This window comes from Pipistrellus hanaki, assembly GCF_964339955.1.
Source record: "Pipistrellus hanaki genome assembly, chromosome: 4".
Taxonomy (NCBI): domain Eukaryota; kingdom Metazoa; phylum Chordata; class Mammalia; order Chiroptera; family Vespertilionidae; genus Pipistrellus; species Pipistrellus hanaki.
This window is the reverse complement of record NC_140506.1, coordinates 59,986,758-60,006,794: the sequence shown is the minus strand read 5'-3', so window position 1 is coordinate 60,006,794 and position 20,037 is coordinate 59,986,758.

The window sequence follows — 20,037 nt, the reverse complement described above, 5'->3', positions numbered from 1 at the left end:
AAAAACTGACATGAAACAAGAGAGGTAAACATTATATTAACAAATAGAATATGAGGCATGTAATATTGTGCAACACAGTTAAAAAAAATACCAGTAATTTCTAGGCTGACTCTTTATTATCTCTCTTTATAGCTTTTATTTTTCTCAATTATATTGCCATTTTGTCTGCATTTGAGAGATTTGCAGTTATATGAAAAACAAACTCATTGCATTTTTAGCAATGTAAGAGACACTTTTTATTGCTTTCCCTGTTGGTCTTAATTCTAATGTTTCCTTTCAATTTTATAGGAAAGTTAGCTTTTGTGTAATGTACCTTCTGCTGAAATTTGTTATTATCTTCCCTAGTGTGTATTTCAGAAGAATGCTTTTCTTCTCTTTATTAAGTGTTGTGTTCTCATTTTTATGTTGTGGATTCTCTACCCAATCCTATGTTTGTGTATGAAAAAGGGTAGCCTACGTATCTGAGGAAGAATTTGTAAACAGACTAAATGGCTAGTTTTACCTGATTCCTTCTGCCTTTCCACTGTGGATTAATGCAGTCCCCCTAGGATGTTAGCCCAAAGGACGGAGAGATGTGCTCATCTCCATGCCAAATTCCTGGCGATTTTCCTGGTGTGATTGTGCTAGACTCTGAAGGTCTTCTCTTCCTCCTGCTTCCTAATTGTCCATTGACATTAGACCATTGGTAAGAAAATAGGGTACGTCATTTTCTCCTTGTCTGTGTGAGCGCGCACACAGTAGCAGCTCCCCAGGAAGCAATGCTTCCACAGCTCTCTCCCTTCTGCCCTTCTGTAATCAAATTCTTTCTCAAGATGTGTTGTTACATCTGCTCATTTCCTTGACCTAACAAGGAGTCTCCTGCATCAGGTAGCTGCAATAAAGGAGATAGTGATGAGGATAGTAGGGATACAAAGTGCCTTTGACTCAACCTAGTTTTGAGTGGTAGTTAGGTAATCAATCACCTGTCTCTGCAATACGGGTCTGCAGTGCTGTTGGGTGGAAATTTCCCATGTTGTCTTTTCTGGCTCTTCTATTTCAGATACATTTCCTTCCTCCTCTCAGTCAAAATTCCTCCAGGTATATTACAAGCAGCTGTTTAATAATTACCGGTGCTGCTAGATTTTGCATCTCTCAGGCTTCTGTGACTATCATAATAAATGTATGAAGAAAGGAAAAACAGGTTCCTATCATTATCTTTTAAATCAAGAAGTCTCAAATTCCCTTCATTTTAACAGTCTTATGATGTGAGGAAGTCACTGGTTCACCAGGAACTGGGTTCCTCATTGACCCAGAACTCTGCAAAGCTCTCAGAAGACATATGAAGGCAGCAGACATCTTACTCAGGGCTTGGTCCCATGGCACACACTATTACACATGTCAAATTTGGTATAACACAAAAATCTATAACACTCTGCAACAGACAGTGGTTGAAAGTAATTAAGTTTGGATTGTTTATTTTGCAGAGAAATAGGGTCATGAAAGGGAAAATGTTGGTTCCTTGCTGAAAAGAATTATGGGTATGAAAGTTGTCTTTAGAGATCAGAAATGAATCTTAATAATATACAAAGTATGAAAATTTGGCATAAAACCTTGACTGGTGTGATTTGAAGAAATGAATGCTAATGTATATTGTTAATGCATATACGTGCAAACGAAAGTTCCACAGGACTCTTCGGAGGGATCAGAGAGTTTTATTCTAACATGATTTGTAAATCAGAATATAGCCTTTGGCATAAACTGAAGACAAGCTCTAGGGTGGGAAGACTAAGGCAAGGGTTGTCAAGGGGGGAGTTCTGATAAGTTGATGATCAAAAAGATGCGGTTGCTAGGGAAACAAGGCAACATTTCATCATTTGTTTTCTGATTGGTGGGGCAACTGAATTGTAAGGTGTCTGCTGTCTCAGTGGTCAGCAAGTGGGGTTGAGATATAATCAATAGGTAGTTTTGATTGACTCATGGTCAGCAGGTAGGGCATGGGATATGGCAAATAGATGGAGCCATAAGACATGGTCAGCAAAAGGGGCCAAAGTTTCAGTTTCTCTAGGGTTTTGCAAATTAAACAGGTAAAATAAATTATGTAATGAAATAAACAGTATACTAGTAAAGAATGCATTTCGACAGAGTCAAAGAGTTTTAACTATAAAAAGGTGCAGTCATTTGAGCATAGCCAGAGACAAAATTTTTCCATGACTGCACTTAGCACGACCAACACTTGCTGCAGCTTTCTAGAAAATAACAATGGCAGAAATGTGCTTCAGCAAACAGAACGTTGCTGTTGAAAAGGATCTGAGAGCTCATCTGGTTCTTGTACAGATGAGGAAATTCAAATTGAGGCAGGAAAAGTGACTTCTCCCTGATCAAATGTGAGTTTCAGAACATTCTGGGTCTAACCCAAGTGGATTGTATTCTATTTCCTTTTCACCACACTTTACTTCTGTCAGGAAATGTCCCATTAATAACAAAAAATTGTCTTGAATATTAAGAATGGCACATTGTTTGGAAAAGTAAATAAGCACAAAGTTAAGGAAAAGAAAATTTCTTATTTAGGTGTAGAAGCAGAATGGAGGAGGGCACATCATAGCGACCAGTCGTTCTGGTCATTCTGCTGTAATGATCGCTTAGGCTTTTATTATATAGATGAGTTGTGAAAACACTTTAAAAAAATAAAAAGACTTTGTAAGATATTGCTATTCATTAATCAGTCACTCTCATTGTCAAAGGGCGTTGACTTCTTTTTTATGGGAACCATACCTGATGGGTTTTCTTTTACCATCGCTTTTCTGCACCCTTCTTTTCTGGTCCTATTTTTGTTTGAGATGTGGATTTCACAGTGTGGCTAATTGGACATGACTAATAAAACTGAAAAGCAGATGTTCTGAGTTTGCCATCAAATAAATTCTCAGAATGCCCCAACATTTGGAGGGAAAGGAACATTGATGATTGTATTGTCATATTGATTAAGGAAAACTTGAATATTTCCCATCAGTTGTTGCCCCGAGTCAAATATACACAAATCCTTTGCTAATGAACACATGCTGGATTCCAGAGGTTTTTCCAGGAAGAATTCTCAGAAGTGTGCTCTACTTGCCTGACAGGTGTGAGAATGCTTTAATTAGCATTTTTGTAAGAGGTGTGATGGGAGGTGGGTTTGGGCAACTTTGATAAATGACGGTGAGCCCTTTTCTCAGGAGAAATGGAAGAGTGAAAAATTGAGAGCACAGGTAGGGAACACAAGGAGAGGGAGAATCTTGAATGCCCAGTGAGAGATTTACTGGACAGGGGTTGATAGTGGTTACCCAAGACAAGAATAAAAGAAGTGACTTATCTTTTTTTTTTTTTTTTAATAAGAAAACATTTATTTATGAAGTCACAGAGGGTAAAAGAAGTGAGCTGTAGAAACTGGGCCCAGGAAACAAGTTATAGAGGCAAAAAAAGGACCCTTGAAGCTTAGGAAAGGGAGAGAGACAGGAGCCTTTTGAGGTCGGAGAGGGAGGAAAGGCATGGTTGTCCTCCTGAAAAAGAAAGCTCCCCAAAAGTGATTGTTGGCTTTAATGTGTGGGGAAAGCTAGGAGGTAGCCTATCAAAGCTCTATCTTTCAGGACCCTTTCATTTTCAGTGGAGAACTTGACCCAAGAAAGCCAAATGATGTGATGTGAGGCCTCTAACCCTCTCAAAGGAAAATGCAGTGAGAAGAGGAGTTACATGTTTTATGCACCTGCAGCCTCCTCTCTGGCCCCTGGAAGAGCATTAGAACTATAAACAGCAGGTTCAGTGTCTTTGGAAAGGCTGATAGACACATAGGAAGTTAAAATTCAAGTTGGAGGCTCAGGTTATTTCGGTTTCGAGTTCTTAAATGTCTGGAGACACAAAGTTGAGGGGTAGAGGGAGGTGTGGTTTAGTTTGTGTTTTCAGTGATGACTATACCAGGTCAGATCTTGGGCTCTGGTGAGATAGCATTCTGGGAAAACTCAGCATGGAGGGAGCCACCTGTGAGTTTGATTACCTGAACAAGAACTAAATTGAAGGGAAGCCACTCTTCTTTCCAGGGAAGACAATACACTTAAATTAACTGGTGACCTCGCTCCCTTTCTATCAGCTGTCGAGGAGCAGCTTTACCTAGCTCAGCTCATTGCAGTAGTCTATAATCACCACTCTTCTTAGACTTTCAATCTAGGGAGGGTTTCCCATTATTCTTAAACAAGTATCTGTCAGCAGGATGTAAGATCTTCCCGCATAAGCACAGAGATTCAATTTGCCAGGTTTTGGTTTGCCAGCTTGTTAAGTGGCGAGTAGTTTTGCCTGCTCTTATCTGATCAGCAGTGTGAACTGCAGATTGCATATATATTTTGTGTGCAGGAAATCATTGTGTTGCATGGGACAGAATGCTGAACTAGCAGTCAGGGGCCTTAATTTTGTCCTCTGTTTCTCACATATGCATGTGAGTTAAGTAATGTCCTTGAGGTTTAATTTCTCATCTTTAAAATAGGAGTGATGATGATGATAATGATGGATGGTCTTTATACCTTATGTGTATTGATCTGCTTAATCCTCACTACTCTGATGTGGGTGCTGTTATTAACATCATCTCAATGTCACAGGTGAGGAAACTAAGTCTTTGTAATTTACCTCCATGGTGACTCAGTTAAAATGTGACTGAGCGAGGATCTGAATCCAGGCAGACTAACATTTAGCCAACCTGAAGGAAGTGTAGGGCTATTATGCATTACTTATGTACACTAAATTGCTTATATTTAAAGTAAGCAATTTGATAGATTTTGACATATGTATTACACCCATAAAACTCACTTTGGTCAAGATAATGAAAACGCCATATTCACACAGTTGCCACATACCCTTTCAATTCCAATACCTATCTTCATCACTAAGCAAACCTGATCAGCTTTTTGTCTCTTTAGATTAACTTGCATATTCTAGAATATTTTTGTAAATGGAATCATTCTGTAAGAATCACTTTTTTGGTTTCTTCTACCCATACCCAGAATGATTATTTTGAGTTTTATCTGTGTTGTTGTGTGTCACACTAGTTCTTTTCTATTGCTAGAAATTTTTCTGTTCTATGGATATATCACAATTTGCTTATCCATTCACTTTTGATGGACATTGGTATTGTTTAATGTTTAGTTTTTTGCTCTTACAAATAAAACCTAAGAATATTTATGAATAAGTTATGAGTTTCTTAAATGTTTTGGATATTAACCCTTTATCAGATATAGGGCTTGCAAATATTTTCTCCCATTCTGTAGGTTGCCTTTTCATTTTATTGAAAGTTTCCTTTGCTATGAAAAAACCTTTTAGTTTGATGTAGTTTTACTTGTTTATTTTTGCCTTTATTGCCTTTGCTTTTGGTGTCAATCCTCAAAAATCATTGCCATAACCAATGTTAAGGATCTTACCTGCTTTGCTTTCTTCTAGGAGTTTTGTTGTTTCTGGCCTTACTTTTTATTCTTCAAGCCATTTTGAATTGATTTTTGAGATAGGGGTCCAATTTTATTCTTTTGCACGTGTCTGCCCAGTATTCCCAGTAACATTTATTGAAGAGATTATTCTTTCCTCATTGTGTATTCTTGACACCTATGTCATAAGTTAATTGACCATATGTGTATGGGTTTATTTCTGGGCTTTCTCTTCTGTTTCATTTATTTGAGTGTCTGTTTATATGCCAACCCATATTGTATTGATTACTCTAGCTTTGTAATGTAGTTTAAAGTCAGAACATGTGATGCCTCCAGCTTTGTTCTTCTTGTTCAAGAATTCTCAAGCTATTTAGGGTCTTTGTGGTTTCATAAGAATCTGAGGATTAAATTTTTTTATATCTGTGAAAAATGCCATTGGAATTTTGATAGCATTGCATTGAATCTGTAGATCACTTTGGGTAGTGCATCTATTTTTACAGTATTAATTATCACAATCTATCTTTTCATTTTTTTTTGGTATTTTCTTCAGTTTCTTTTATCAATGACTCATTGCCTTCAGTGTGGAAAATCTTTCACCTCTTTGGTTAAATTTATTCCTAAGTTCTTTTTTCCCCCTCATTTTTTAAAATTAAGGTATTATATGTGTACATACCTTACCAATCCCCACCCAACCCCCACTCCCACACTAAGTTCTTTTTGATGGTTATTTTAAATGGTTTCCTTAATTTCTTTTTCAGATAGTTTTCTGTTAGTGTAGAGAAATGCAACTGATTCTTGTATGTTGCACTGAATTCATTGATCATTTCTGCTAGTTATATTTTTGGTGGAGAATTTAGGATAGTTATATTTTTGGTGGAGAATTCATGTCATCTGCAGAGACAATTTTACATCTTCCTTTTTAATTTGGTGGCTTACTTATTTTTTTGTGTCTAATTACTTGGGATAGAACTTTTAGTACTATGTTTAAATGAAGGGGGCACCTTGGTCTTTATCATGATCTTACAGAAAAAGCTTTCAGCTTTTCACAATTGAGTATGATGTCAGTTGTGGACTTGTCTGATATGGCTTTTATTATGTTGAGGCATGTTTTTTTTCTATATCCTATTTATTGGGAATTTTTTTTTTTATCATGAAATCATGTCAAATTTGTCAAATGCTTTCTTTGCATCTATTGAGATAATTATATAGTAGTTATTTTGTTAATGCGGTGTATCATAATTATTGACCTGTACGTGTTGAATCATCCTTGCATCCAAGAGATAAATCCCACATGATTATGGTGTATGATCCTTTTAATGTGCTGCTGAATTAGGGTTGCTAAGATTTTGTTGCGGATTTTTGTTTCTCTGTTCATCAGCGTTATTGGCTTAGAATCTTTTCTTGCAATATCTTTTTCCTGGCATTTGTATAAGGTTAATGTTGCCTCCTAAAATGAGTTTGTGAGTGTTCCCTGGTCTTCAATTTTTTGGAAGAGTTTGGGAATGATTTGCAATAATGTTTCTTTAAATGTTGAGTAGAATTCACATGTGAAACCATCTGGTCCTGAACTTTTCTTCCTGGGAGGTTTTAGATTACTAATTCAATCTCCTTACTCAGTGCTATTCTGTTCAGATTTCATATTTCATCATGATTCTTTCCTGGTAGGTTATATGTTTCTCGGAATTTATCCATTTTTTCCCTGGGTTTTTGAGTCTTTGAGCAAAGATAACTTATAGAAATAATTTTCCCAAACACAGGCTATTTTATTTTCTTCATTAGTTTGGGGGATTATAATAATTTGAGAGAAGTTTGTTTTTTGTCTCAACCCAAGAAGTTGTTGGTGCATGGTGACATCACTGATATTGTTTCCTCTAATCTATAGACTGTTAAGTGATCTCAATGGTCTAAAAATTGATTAAATGGTGAAAGAAACTCTAAAACTTCTTTAGTTCTTGCAGTTAAGGCAAAAAAAAAAAAAAAAAGATATGGTGACTGAACAGGAAGAAAGTAATTTTTCAGAAATCCTGATACTTTCTTCATGCCTTTCTCCTGAAAGGAATACATTGGTATTTAGAGGTAGAGCAGGAGCCAGATCAGGGGCCTGAGCAGGGGTGGCCAATGAGGAGAGGACAAGAGCCAGGAAAGTGTTGCCTTAGGGTCACCCAGAGAAGATGGTTCACTGAAAAAAAAAGGTGAAAAAGAAAAGACTTGAAAGTTGAGTGGATGAAAGACAGAAATGACCACTGGATTTGGGAACATAGAAGTGACTCCTGATCTTGTGAAGCCTCAGGGACATGGAAGAGGGTGAAAGCATGTTACGAAGAGATTGAGGAGAGGATGAGGGAGGAGAACACAAATACAGCCAGTTCTTTGAAGATGCTTTACTACAAATTAGAGCAGAGTAGCTACAGTAGTCGGAAGCAGTTGCCATGCCTCCTAATTACCATGTTCTGTATCTAGGGATCACATCAGATACAGTTTTAAAAAACTAGATAGCGTCCCTTTCTCCCATGGATGGAACAAATGAGAGGAGAGAAGGTTTGGAAGATTTTCCAATTCTACTCACTCCTGGAGAATGTAGGAAATATTAAAGCATGTGAATAAGCCCTGTCCCAAATGAAAGTGAATTTTTTGAACCCTTCTGTACATAGATAGATTCTAATAGTATAGTCACAGCAGATGGGGAAAAACATGACTGAGGTTCTTATTCTAGTGCTTTAGTAAATAATTTACAAAATATCTTAAAAGAAAAACAGACATTCTCCCTCCCCCCACTCCCTGAAAAGAAATGCGTCCACTGGAACAAACATTGTCACACTTTAGGCTTGTGGGATAATTTGTCATTTTCATTATGTCAAAGTTAAAATCCTCGTCTTATAAAAGCAGAATGTTTTAGGGCCAAATGGCAGAATCATTTATATTTACTTCAATGTCTACCTCAGTGTCATTTTCCCCTCTCGTTTTTCTAATAGTGGTAGAATTCTGGCTGAAATTATTTTTAGTTAGTTTTGGTATTATCTAATGAAATATTGTTTGAAATCTTTTGAGTACTTACTTCCCACCTCAAAGATGAGAGGATTTTTAAGAAGCCTTTGGTTTCTTGGAGAGCAGGACAATTGGGTAGGTGGTAGCAGAAGACTCAATGAAGTGGCTGTAAAAAGGCAGGAGCAGGGACACCTAGAGTGTTTCCAATCACCCTTTGACCTGTAAGCTTGTAGTCCTTAAGTCATGGTAGATAAAGTCATCCTTTTTTTTTTTTTTTTTTTTTTTTTTTTTAAGCTGTGTTATTTTTAAATTATAAATTTCAGTCCAAATTTTGTCCATATAACATTATGGACAAAAAAATTCTTCCTTTGGCTAAATCCATATCTTCTTATGACTTTCAGATTTTATTTCAAGGAAAAATAGTGGGCAGAATATGCCCCCTGGATTTGCTTTTTGTTACTACAACATTGTTGATACAGCATTTATCTTGAGTTCTGTCATATCCCCCCATCTTTTATTGCAAACCTGATTGTGGTTTCTGTCTTAATTAAATTGTACTACATTTGTCTCTACTGATAATCATTTTGTTGCTATCCATTACTGTTTTCAACAAAACCTAGGTATTTTCTATTTTGTTTTTAAGATTCTAAGTGGTAAATATTATTGTGAATTGAAAATTTATATTAAATCCAGTCTTTGAAACTCAATATCATTTGTACACAAATATCTAAGCTTGAATTGATCTAAAGAAATGGTGAATAAAATCATGCATAGAAATCCTATATAATAAAAGGCTAATACGCAAATTCTCCCCATTGGTGGGAGTTCGGCTGACCAGGAGTTAGACATGTGCTGACCAGCAGGGAGCGGTGTGGAACATGGTGGGCATTGGCGACACAGTGCTGGTAGCAGGCAGCAGTGGGGGCATTGCCGGTCACAATGAGCCCTGATGAGAGGGGAACCGCAGTGGAATGGTGGAGCAAATGAGCACGCAGCACCAGGCAAAGGCAGGTACAAATGGGACCCCTGATAGCTCCAGCAGTTGCCCCACAGATTGGCCCTGATTGCCAGCCAGGCCTAGGGACCTGACCTGTGCACAAATGTTGTGCGCCAGGCCTCTAGTAGATTAATAAAGTAAAATGTTTTCTTTTCATTAAAAAAAACATATTTTCTGAATTTCAAAAATTATTCAACTGTTCCAATTACTCTTAAAAATCATTTTTCTGTAACTAAAGAGTTTATTTTTCTTTGCTAAAATTTTGAAAACTACTATCATCCAACGTAGTATCTTGTAATGTTCTGCTATTAAACACATTTTGTTATTGAGATAGATATTTTTGAAAGCTGGCCTTTCTCTTGATTGACTTTCAAGATGCTTAATAGCAATATGTGTTTTGTCTCACAGTGATTGTTAACAGTATGCTCTTTAAAAAAGAGATACTTCTTTTTGCAAAGAACAAAACAAAAGTTATTTGGAAATTTTTAAATGGACATTAAATATAAAGAATAGGACAATGAATCTCCATTTGCCTATCACTCAGTTTTATCACTTATCAAGATTTTTGCCCAATTTTGCAATATTTACCCATCCTTTGTATTGCTTTGCAAACCTCACACATTGTTGTTTCACTCTTACATACCTCAGCATCCTTCTCTAAAAATATAGACCACAATATAACTACAATGTTGTTTCATACCTTTGATACTATAATTCTTTGGTATATATGGTATCTATTCCACAGATTTTTTCCAATTATCATTGACGGTCATTTTAACTGTTTGGTTGAATAGGACCCAAACAAGATCCACATTTTAATTTTTATTTATTTATTTATTTATTTATTTATTTATTTATTTATTTTTATCTCTTTGGGGTAGTAATCTTCTTCCCTTTTGCAAGTGACTTTTTGCAGACATTGAGCTCATTCTTTGGATTTGTCTTCTGCTTTTTTGGGTGATATTTAACTTGCTCTTCTAATCCTCCCTTTCCAATAGATGAGAGATGTCTACAGGATTGATTCAGTTCTGGTTTACCTATTTTGGCAGGAACACTTTGTAGTCAACAGTTATGTGCGTCATGTTGCATCCCATTGTGAGTCACAGTGTCTGGTTTTCTTAATTCTATAGACGCTGAGATTGCTCACTGGCTCGGGTGGTAACAGCTTGTCCCTCCATTGGAATGCTCCCATCCTCTTTTTATCAAATGCCTTTATCCATTGGCGACTGTTGCATGGGATTGCAAAATGGTAATGTTCTAGTTCCAATTTTGCTTTCACTTCAACTAACTTAAATTCTTCAGTGAAGAATAGCCATTCTCTTGTTAAATAGACTATATTGTTATCCAAATGCATGTTTCTACCAGGAACTATGGAATCAATGTTTAATTCTTTACTTTTAACTGCCAACGCTGGCACCTTCAGCTTGAAGGCCAGCTTACTTCTAACACTTTTCCTGCAGAGCCCACAGTTGTTGTCAGGCAGAGTAACTGGCCAATCTCCCTTTTTCGCCAGACCCAGCCAGTGAGCATGTGATTAAAACGCTGCATGGGTTTCCTGATTAAGACAAACCCTCTCTGAAAGGTTTCTGAAATTATACTCCAGCACAGGTTGAAAAACTTGAGTTCACAGATTGTTCAGCCACTGATTTAGGTTCGTTTTCACAGTTCCTGATGACCGTGCTATGTGAAGTGTTACGGTCTGTGCCATAGCCCTTCATACTACTTCCACAGTTTTAAATCACAGATTTACTTCTCATCTGATTGATGGTCTTTCCCCCATGGACTGTAATATCAGAAGATAGACTGGGTCGATTTGGCCTCCTAGTTTTAAGTAACCAGAACTTTTCTAATTTTAAGAGATAGGAAGTCAACTCAAACTATATGTAACTCAAAGAAAAATTGTTTGAAAGGCGAAAGTGGTAGATTGCAGGAATGAAATGTTACAGAACGTTCAGCTGCTACAGGGATTTAAAGGACTTCAGTTGGATTTTAATGTCATCAATACTGTCTCTTTTCTTACCTCTGGTTGATAGCTTTGTTCTCTCAACACTACCATAAATTCTGCCCTCTTTAACATTAAGACTCTGATTGATCCTTCTGAGACATGTGCTTATCCCTAGACCTCCTCAGAGCACCAACCATGTGCTTGGGTTGGCCTACTTTGGGTCAAGTGTCCATCTTTGTGTATATGAGATGGGAGAACAGTGATGGGTCCCACCACTCTAGAGGATTAGAATAAGAGTGAAGCAATTTCCCTTAGAAACAGGGAGTGCTGCTACCCAAAGAAGGGAAACTTTTTTCCTGCATGGGCAAAAATAGCTGTCTACTAAACTACAGTTGTATCTCCTGTGCCCAAGAAGTATTCATGTATAGCAAATGCTTAACACAATTTTGTAGAAGAATCAAGATATACTGATTGCTTTCATGTAATAAATTAGGTTCATGTAATACATTCGGTTTGTAATACATTAGGTTTTGAAGCAACATAATATACTATGAAGTCATGTTAACTTTTACTTGCTATATGGCTTCTCCAGTCCTCAAAACATTTTACTTATAATTGTTGTGTTTTTATTTTTATTTAAAAAAAACTCTCTGCTCCAGCCTTCAGAAACTCTGTAATCTTTTATAATAATATAAATAATTGTTCTAGTACTAAAACCAATGAGTTATCTCTGTGTGTTTAAAGAGTCAGTCCTTTGTTTGTTATATTACATGTCCACTTGTCTATATTTCAACATGAAGGACAATATAGTTTCTTTTCCATTTTGTTCATCAAGTGTTTAGTGTGTTTTTTAATTCCAACAAATAGAAAGTTATTTATTTTTCTCTAGGACAGTAAAAGATTACTGCACAAAGTTTTCATCATCATTGTTTTCTGACCTTGTATATAACTTAGTGTAATCTGATGGTGATAACTTCCTGCTACTCAATGCTAAAGATATTACTTAAGTTTTTCTAAATTTATTCTTCATGTGTGTACTCATTCAGATAACTAAAAGTTATGGGACTCTCTGGGAAGAAATAGTGCTTGTCCGCAATGGCAGAAATGTATAATGTTTTTCTTTCATTTCCTTCATGCAACTGAATGCAATTTTTTTTTTCTATTAGTAAATGTACCATAAAACATTTCAAATAACATTTGGTCTCTGCTTGCCTTGAATAATTTTTAGATTTTATTTGGATTCCTCACTATTACCATACAAATAAGAATTTAGAATTACCTTTAAAAGTTAAATATACAAATGTCTTTTATGTTTTATTTTCTGAATAATTTGATATGTGTTGTTAAAGGGAACTTCACATTTAAAAGGTAACAAAGTGTTGAATTTATTGTCCCTTCTCTCCCATCATGGGGAATGTTCATTAAGTTGATAATGAAATTTGTAGCAACATCACGTTGTTTTGATGGCCCGTAGATGCAGGAGAATTTGGAAGCCAATATGCAGTTCATTTAACTTGTGCCCAAGCCATCTGCTTATCGGCGTCACTCAGCCAGCCAGCCTGCTTCTTTCTCCTCTAGTCTACAGAGATAATAAACCTGGATGAAGATTTCCTGGCAGCCTCCGTTCACTTCCTGAATCTTCTACGCCATCCAGAATTCCCTGGTGGAGCCCGGCAGGATATTTGGAAAGGCAAAGAGGTTCTTTTGGCCTAGGAGAGAGCAGACATAAATGTCAGCTGTTGAACCATACTGGGAAGAATACTTCAGGGTTCAAGCCTTGTTAAAAATAAATTTCAAGACACCAGTAACTAAAATATAGAACCACCAACAAGAGGAATATTTTGGTCCCTACCAGCTCATTTCTTTATTCTGTAGCGACAGGAAGAGTGTAGTTTACATGCCAACAAATTGTTTGTTATCAAAGTCACTTGAAGGATAAGACAAGAGATATTTTTTTTCATCTTCCTTCCTAAATCACATCAGAGACCTGGCACCAGAAGTCTTGTTCCACTGGATGGTGAGGCTGTGCTCTTTAATGCGCCTTGGGACATCATTGTTTCCAGATCCATTATGTGGGGTCAGCCAGGGCAGCAGCGGTAATTTGGCCTGAGTAACATCCAATCTTCCCTTAGTGAACCACAGTGTCTGGCCTTCATTTGTACTAAGAATATGAGTCAGGGACCTGCCCTCCCATTGTCCTCCATGAATATGGCTCTAGTCATTGTGTCTGTTTGCCCTTTGGATTGTGTGACTGCCAGGAACTATCCAGTTGCCCAAGTCAGAAGCAAGGAGGAGTATGAAAACTGATTATAGAATGCAGGCCTGTAAATCAGAGAAGAAAGTCCCTCATTGCCAGCAGCCCTTAGGCAGCGGAACCTTGTCTTGCCTCGTTGTCACATTGGTGCTGAGCGTTCAACCACACTGCACACCATCCATCACGGGGACATCAATCAGAATAATTCATGGCACTCAGATGCTCCTTGTGTGCAGTCCAACAGCATTTTTACATTGGGCATCCCGGTGTCTTCTTTAATGACAGCTGTGGAGAAAGAAAACCATTTTTCTGATGAAAGTTTCCAATGTAAATAAGAAGCAAAGAAGAAAAGGGAAATAAAAATGGCAAGTCTAAGATTACTGAGTATCAAGACACGGACTGATTTTATGATAAAACTCAAACTCTGAATTGAGACGAAGGCATCCCATTGGACATGATTAGGACTACATTGTGTAAAGTTAATTAGCATTCATCCATATTACTGCCCTGATTTGACCCTCCTCAGAACTGTAAAGTCAGTCAGTCTGCTTGTTTTCAGTGCCTATCAACTTCCTTTTTATACCATTACATCTGTCTGTGATCCTCCTCTCAAGGGCACTCAGAGCCTTCCCCCAACCATGCAGCTCAGAATGCTGCTCACTGGGCAGCGGCTCTTATTGCAGCCCGAACCTCCCCAACTCCCTCTTCAATCCCATGCCTTGTTCTAAAGCACTACTGCACCTGTACCACTAACTACCTAATAAATGCTGAGGTGTTAGGAATAAAGGCATATTTATTTAGGTGCCTCTTTAGAGAACCCCAGGATGTCAAAGGTACTGACACTGAGAGGTAACATAAATGGTGAGATATTGCAATTTTCAACCCTCATCTATTAAAGACATTTAGCCCAAATTTTTATGCCAGTTGAAGCTAATTAACTGTACTCCTTTGCTCCTCAAAGCGTGGTTCGCTGACCAGTGGCAATGTTATCACCTGGGAGCTTATTAGAAATGGTGAATTTCAGGCTCTGCTCCAGACCTACTGCATCAGACTCTGCTTTTTTTTTCTTTTTTTCTTTTTTTAAAATATATTTTATTGATTTTTTACAGAGAGGAGGAGAGAGGGATAGAGAGCTAGAAACGTCGATGAGAGAGAAACATCGACCAGCTGCTTCCTGCACACCCCCTTCCGGGGATGTGCCCACAACCAATGTACATGCCCTTGACCGGAATCGAACCTGGGACCTTTCAGTCTGCAGACCGATGCTCTACCACTTAGCCAAACTGGTTTCGGCCAGACTCTGCTTTTTTAACAAGATCCCCAAATAGTTATTTACATGTGATCTATTCCATACCAAGTTTCAGTGAAAATAAATGCTTTATTGTGTCAGGCTTCAGATGAACACAAAAGAAGGCCCCAGACCTATGTAAGGATATGAAAAGCTTCATAGAGAGCAGTACCTCTCAAAATGTAGTAGAGTAAGAATCATCTGCAAGGCTTATTAAAACCTGTATTGCTGGGCCCCACCCTCAGAGATTGTAATTTAGTAGGCCTGGGGGAGAGGAGAGCAGCGGTGGGCGGTGGTGATGCTTGAAAATGTACATTTCTAACAGGTTGCCAGGTGATGCTGGTTCTGCTGGTCTGGGACCACTTTTCAAGAAATATACACATAGAAATATTTGTAATGAAAACAATCTATGTTGGTGGAGGTCTTTCTGTTAGGCCCTTGTACACACATCAAGAATACTCCACTTAGAAGCCTTAGATCACATGTGTCAAACACAAGGCCCGCGGGCCAAATCCAGCCCGCCAGGCCTTGCAATGTGGCCCGCACCGCGCTGTCATCACTGCACTCCGCTGTCAGTTTATGACATTGTCAGTTTATGACTGTTCAGTAAACCATTCGGCCCACGATTTAGGCTGGATTTTAGATTTTGGCCCCTTCTCTGATTGAGTTCGACACCCCTACCTTAGATGGAGGGTAGAAGGACAATCTTCTGCTTATCTGGGCGACCTTGCCCATGCCACACTGTCTCTGTGAATATCAGTGTCTGCACCTGATAATGTAAAGAACAGTCTAGATGCTCTCTATTATATTTGCTATTTCTAAAAATCTGTCATAATGTTATTTTCACAACTTAAGACCTAACTGAAATGCACAATTTAAACTGGAGGTTTCCAGACCTAGGATATGGGAGGAGTATGAACCCTGATGAGAATTAGTTAGGAATTAACTGAGGCAATCAAAGGGTTATTTGTTTCTCTCAAAGTTGGCCACCATTGTACCTGCAGGTGGAACCAGTCCTACCCTCTCTCCTAACAATTGATTATTCCTAAAATTCTTTGTTGGGGAATTATCTTAAAAAATATCTAAATTTTCCAGCACTATACAGCATCTTGGAACCAAAGGGTAGAGAGGTTCCAATGTGTTTGGAACCCAAACCCTATAGTTTCAATCTTTTGGATTTCTCCCAAATGGGAAAAATACATTTCTCAGAGCATACACGTCTAATTAACAAAGGACGACTGTGTTTTCCTAGATTAAGAGTTATAGTGTGGAGGAATAGGTTCGCTATGGAATTTTGTCTTTTTGTAGCTATGGTTGGCAGTGTTGAAAACTGAATCTGTGTTCTAATGAAATTTTACTTCTGTTGTGTGAGGAAATGGATCAGGTATCGGGCATGATGGTAGAATCTGTTTGTTTGGTGTCAAGACTCATACATGTTTAAGTACCTTCAGTAAGTGAACCTGAAGTTACCAGTTCTTTTGTTGAGGAGATACCCCTTCCAAGAAAGGAGTTCAAAAGGGTCAGGTTAAACCTTCCAGAGTCACAGTTGAAGATGGAGGTGGGCAGTGTAGGCTCAGAATATGCTGAGAGCTATGGGTTTGTCATGATGAACACTAAGAGTCCCTCAAGTACAAGGAACAACAATGAGAAACAAAGGAACAAAATACAGAGTTTGTGATTATTAACTAGTGTGTACATAATGTCACTTGGGTTTCTGTTAAGTGTCTCCCAGCATATGTTGAATTCCTCCTCCCCCCTTTTTCCCTCCCTCCCCACCCCATTCTCCCCTTCTTGTAGTGCAGTTTCATATATGGAAGGTTTTCTCTGGAGGAGGTTTTAAAGACATAAAAAAAATAATCAAACATGGGAAAATCCTTCACATTTCCTAAATTTATATTTTAAAACACCATGAGAAATGAGAGATGGCAGTTGCCACCTCTGAAGCCTATAGGAAAGTAGGAGCATGTATCCAATAGAATAAGTAACTGGGATGATCCCCTACAGCTTTGGGGAGTTAACACTTTGACCTTCTAGGCCCTCTCATCAAACCCTGCTGCTTTACTTCTCAACTAAAAACAGTCTTCTGCCCTACATTTTTGTAATTAATATTTCTTAATTTATAAGGACTTATCTCATTCCATGGCATCATTTAAAAGCTCTTGTTATCTTGGTTTTAGCTATTATACATTTGAATGAATTACAGTAAAAGCTGCCTGTCAAATACCTGGTAATTCTGTGGAAATCAACATTTTGAATTTTCATCTAAAATAATGCTTTGGTCTATTCACCCAAATTCTTTTGAAAGAAAGAATTTAGACTATGGTGTTGTGTAAAGTTTAGAGGAAGCAGGATGTTTTATTCTGTCACAAGACTTCTACAAGTCATTGGGATTTTAGTTGGTTTGTTTAATGCTTAGAAATAAAAGGTAACAGTCTGGAACAATATGAATGGACTTTTAGTTATCTTTTTACTAATTGGACAAGCATGTCAAATACATAAATATTTTATAAACATGTATTTATGAAAGCTTGAAACATGCAGCTGACATATAAATAACGAGGGGGAAGAGACAATTTTTAAAGGTAGAAAAAGAATTCAACATGACCCCACAATTTATAGGGTAATATTAATTTGTTCAATGTGAAGTATAAAAAATATATCACAAACTTTCATATCTCTCTTTTGGTATTTCTTCATGCATTTATTTAGTTATGTACTACAGTGAGGGTGTAATGATAGGGCATCAATACTTCCCCTGCTAATGTTAAGAATAATGAGATATGGCAAAGCTTTATTTATGGTCTATAAGGAGGGGGCAGGTTTTAAAGTAAAGGCCTATATGCTCTGCTCTAGAAACAAGCAAACTGACGATTCTCGAAAAAAAGGGGCGTGGGAGTGTCCTCATCCATAGGTGCAGTTTTTGTTCAGTCTCTTCCCGCACTGCCCCACTCCCTTTTCCCCTGAGAATCATCAGTCCACTCCCCTTCCATATCTCTGATTCTATTATATACACCAGTTAATATTGTTCATCAGATTTTTTTAAATTCCCTTGGTTTTTAGATTCACTTGTTGATAGTTACGTATTGTTGATCATATTTTTTATCTTTATCTTCTTCTTCCTAAAGAACCCCCTTCAGCAATTCATATAATTCTGGTTTGGCGGTGATGAACTCTTTTAGCTTTTTTTTTTTTATTTGTGAAGCTCTTTAACTAGCCTTCGATTCTGAGTGATAGCTTTTCTGGGTAGAGTAATTTTGGCTGTAGGTTCTTGTTATTCATCACCTTAAATATTTCTTGCCATTCCCATCTGGCCTGCATAATTTCTGTTGAGAAATTAGCTGACAATCATATGGGTGTCCTTTATAAGTAACTACCTGCTTTTCTCTTGCTGCTTTTAATATTCTCTCTTTGTCTTTTGCTCTTGGAATTTTAATTATGATGTATCTTAGTGTTGTCCTCTTTGGATTCCTTTTGTTTGGGGTTCTGTGCGCTTCCTGGACTTGTAAGTCTATTTCTTTCACCAGGTGGGGGAAGTTTTCTGTCACTGTTTTTTTCCAATATGTTTTTGGTGTCTTGCTCTCTCTCTTCTTCTGGGACCCCCATAATTCTGATGTTGGTTTGCTTGAAGTTGTCCCAGAGGTTTCTTACACTATCTTCAACTTTCTGGATTCTTTTGTCTTCTTGCTTCTGAGGAGTGTCTTCTAGCTCTTCATGTTCCGAATCTTTGACTTGATTCTTGTGATCTTCCATTCTGTTTTTAGGATTCTGTATAATTTTTTTTTTATTTAAGACAATGTATTCTTTATTTCTAGTTGATCCCTTTTCATATCCCCAAAGGTCTCATTTATTTTATTGGCCTTTTCTAGGAAATTGTTAAAACCCCTTATAACTGTGGTTTTGAACTCAATGTCCATTCTTTTACTTTCCTCCATTTCCTTCCCTTGTGTACTGCCTCTTCTTTGCATTTTAGCTGCTTCCCTGATTTGATGGAATAGTTTTGTGTGCTAGGTGTCCTGGCAGAGCCCAGTAGCACAGCCTTCCCAGTTACCTGAGGTCGACAGTCTTGGTGCAGCCTTTTGTGGGCTCGTGTGTGCAGTTTTGTTGTTAAGCCTTGTTGGTATCACTGGGGAGCGTTGATCTCCAAGCCGATTGGCTGTGAGGATCAGCAGTGTCTCAGCTAGGAGGGCTTCTGTGCTCAGCTTGGAATGGGGCGGAGTCTTGGGGTGCTGAATCCTTGGCAATGTTAACCTTGATAGTCCAGTCAAGGTGGGGTTTAGCAGGTCTCTACTGTGAAGTTACCTTTCCTCCCCATTTCCATTCTCTATTTATTAGTGGGAGGTCACTAAATCCAGCACACACTCAATGAGAAGTGGGGTAGAGAAGTTAGAAACTGGGAGGCCTTTCTCCTGCAGTGGGTTATTTGCATAAATTAATTGGAATTCTGTAAGGAAAAATTGTCTCTTCCCCCTCGTTATTTATATGTCAGTGGGGACTCAGGCATATTTATTTTGTACATTAGCTTTTAATCTATTTACTACATTATTAATTTTATTATGATAACATTTATATTAAAAATGTTCTAGGTTTGGCTATTGGGAGATCTTTTAGGTTGGCTCCTGTGTCCCTTTGAAGTTCCCTTTATCCTGTTGTTTTCACAGCATTTTCTTATTTTCTGTTCCACGATCAACTTGTATTTTCTCTGCCCAAGACCCAGAATCGACCATTTCTCAAAGCAGCCTTAGTTCTTTGGGTGGGAAAATTACATTTAGAAACCAAGCTTGGGGCAACAATTTTTTGATGGTTTTCAATATTATTTATAATATTGCTCTAAATATTCCTTGAGCTAACATGTTGCACATATCCATAATTATTCCTTATGATAAATGCCTAGAGATGAAATTGTTGAGTTAAAGGGAATTTTAAGACTTTCAATATATTGCCAAGTTGTCATCTAGAAAAATTATATCCATTTATATGATTACTAGACGCCCGATGCATGAAATTTGTGTGAGAGTAGGCCTTCATTCCCCGGCTGCCAGCACGGCTTCTCTCTGGCTGTCAGCAGGCACCTGGGATCTGGGTAGCTCCGGCTTTGTCTGGAAGTACCTCTTGTCTCACTTGCGTATTCTGCTTTTATTATTGTAGATGAATGGC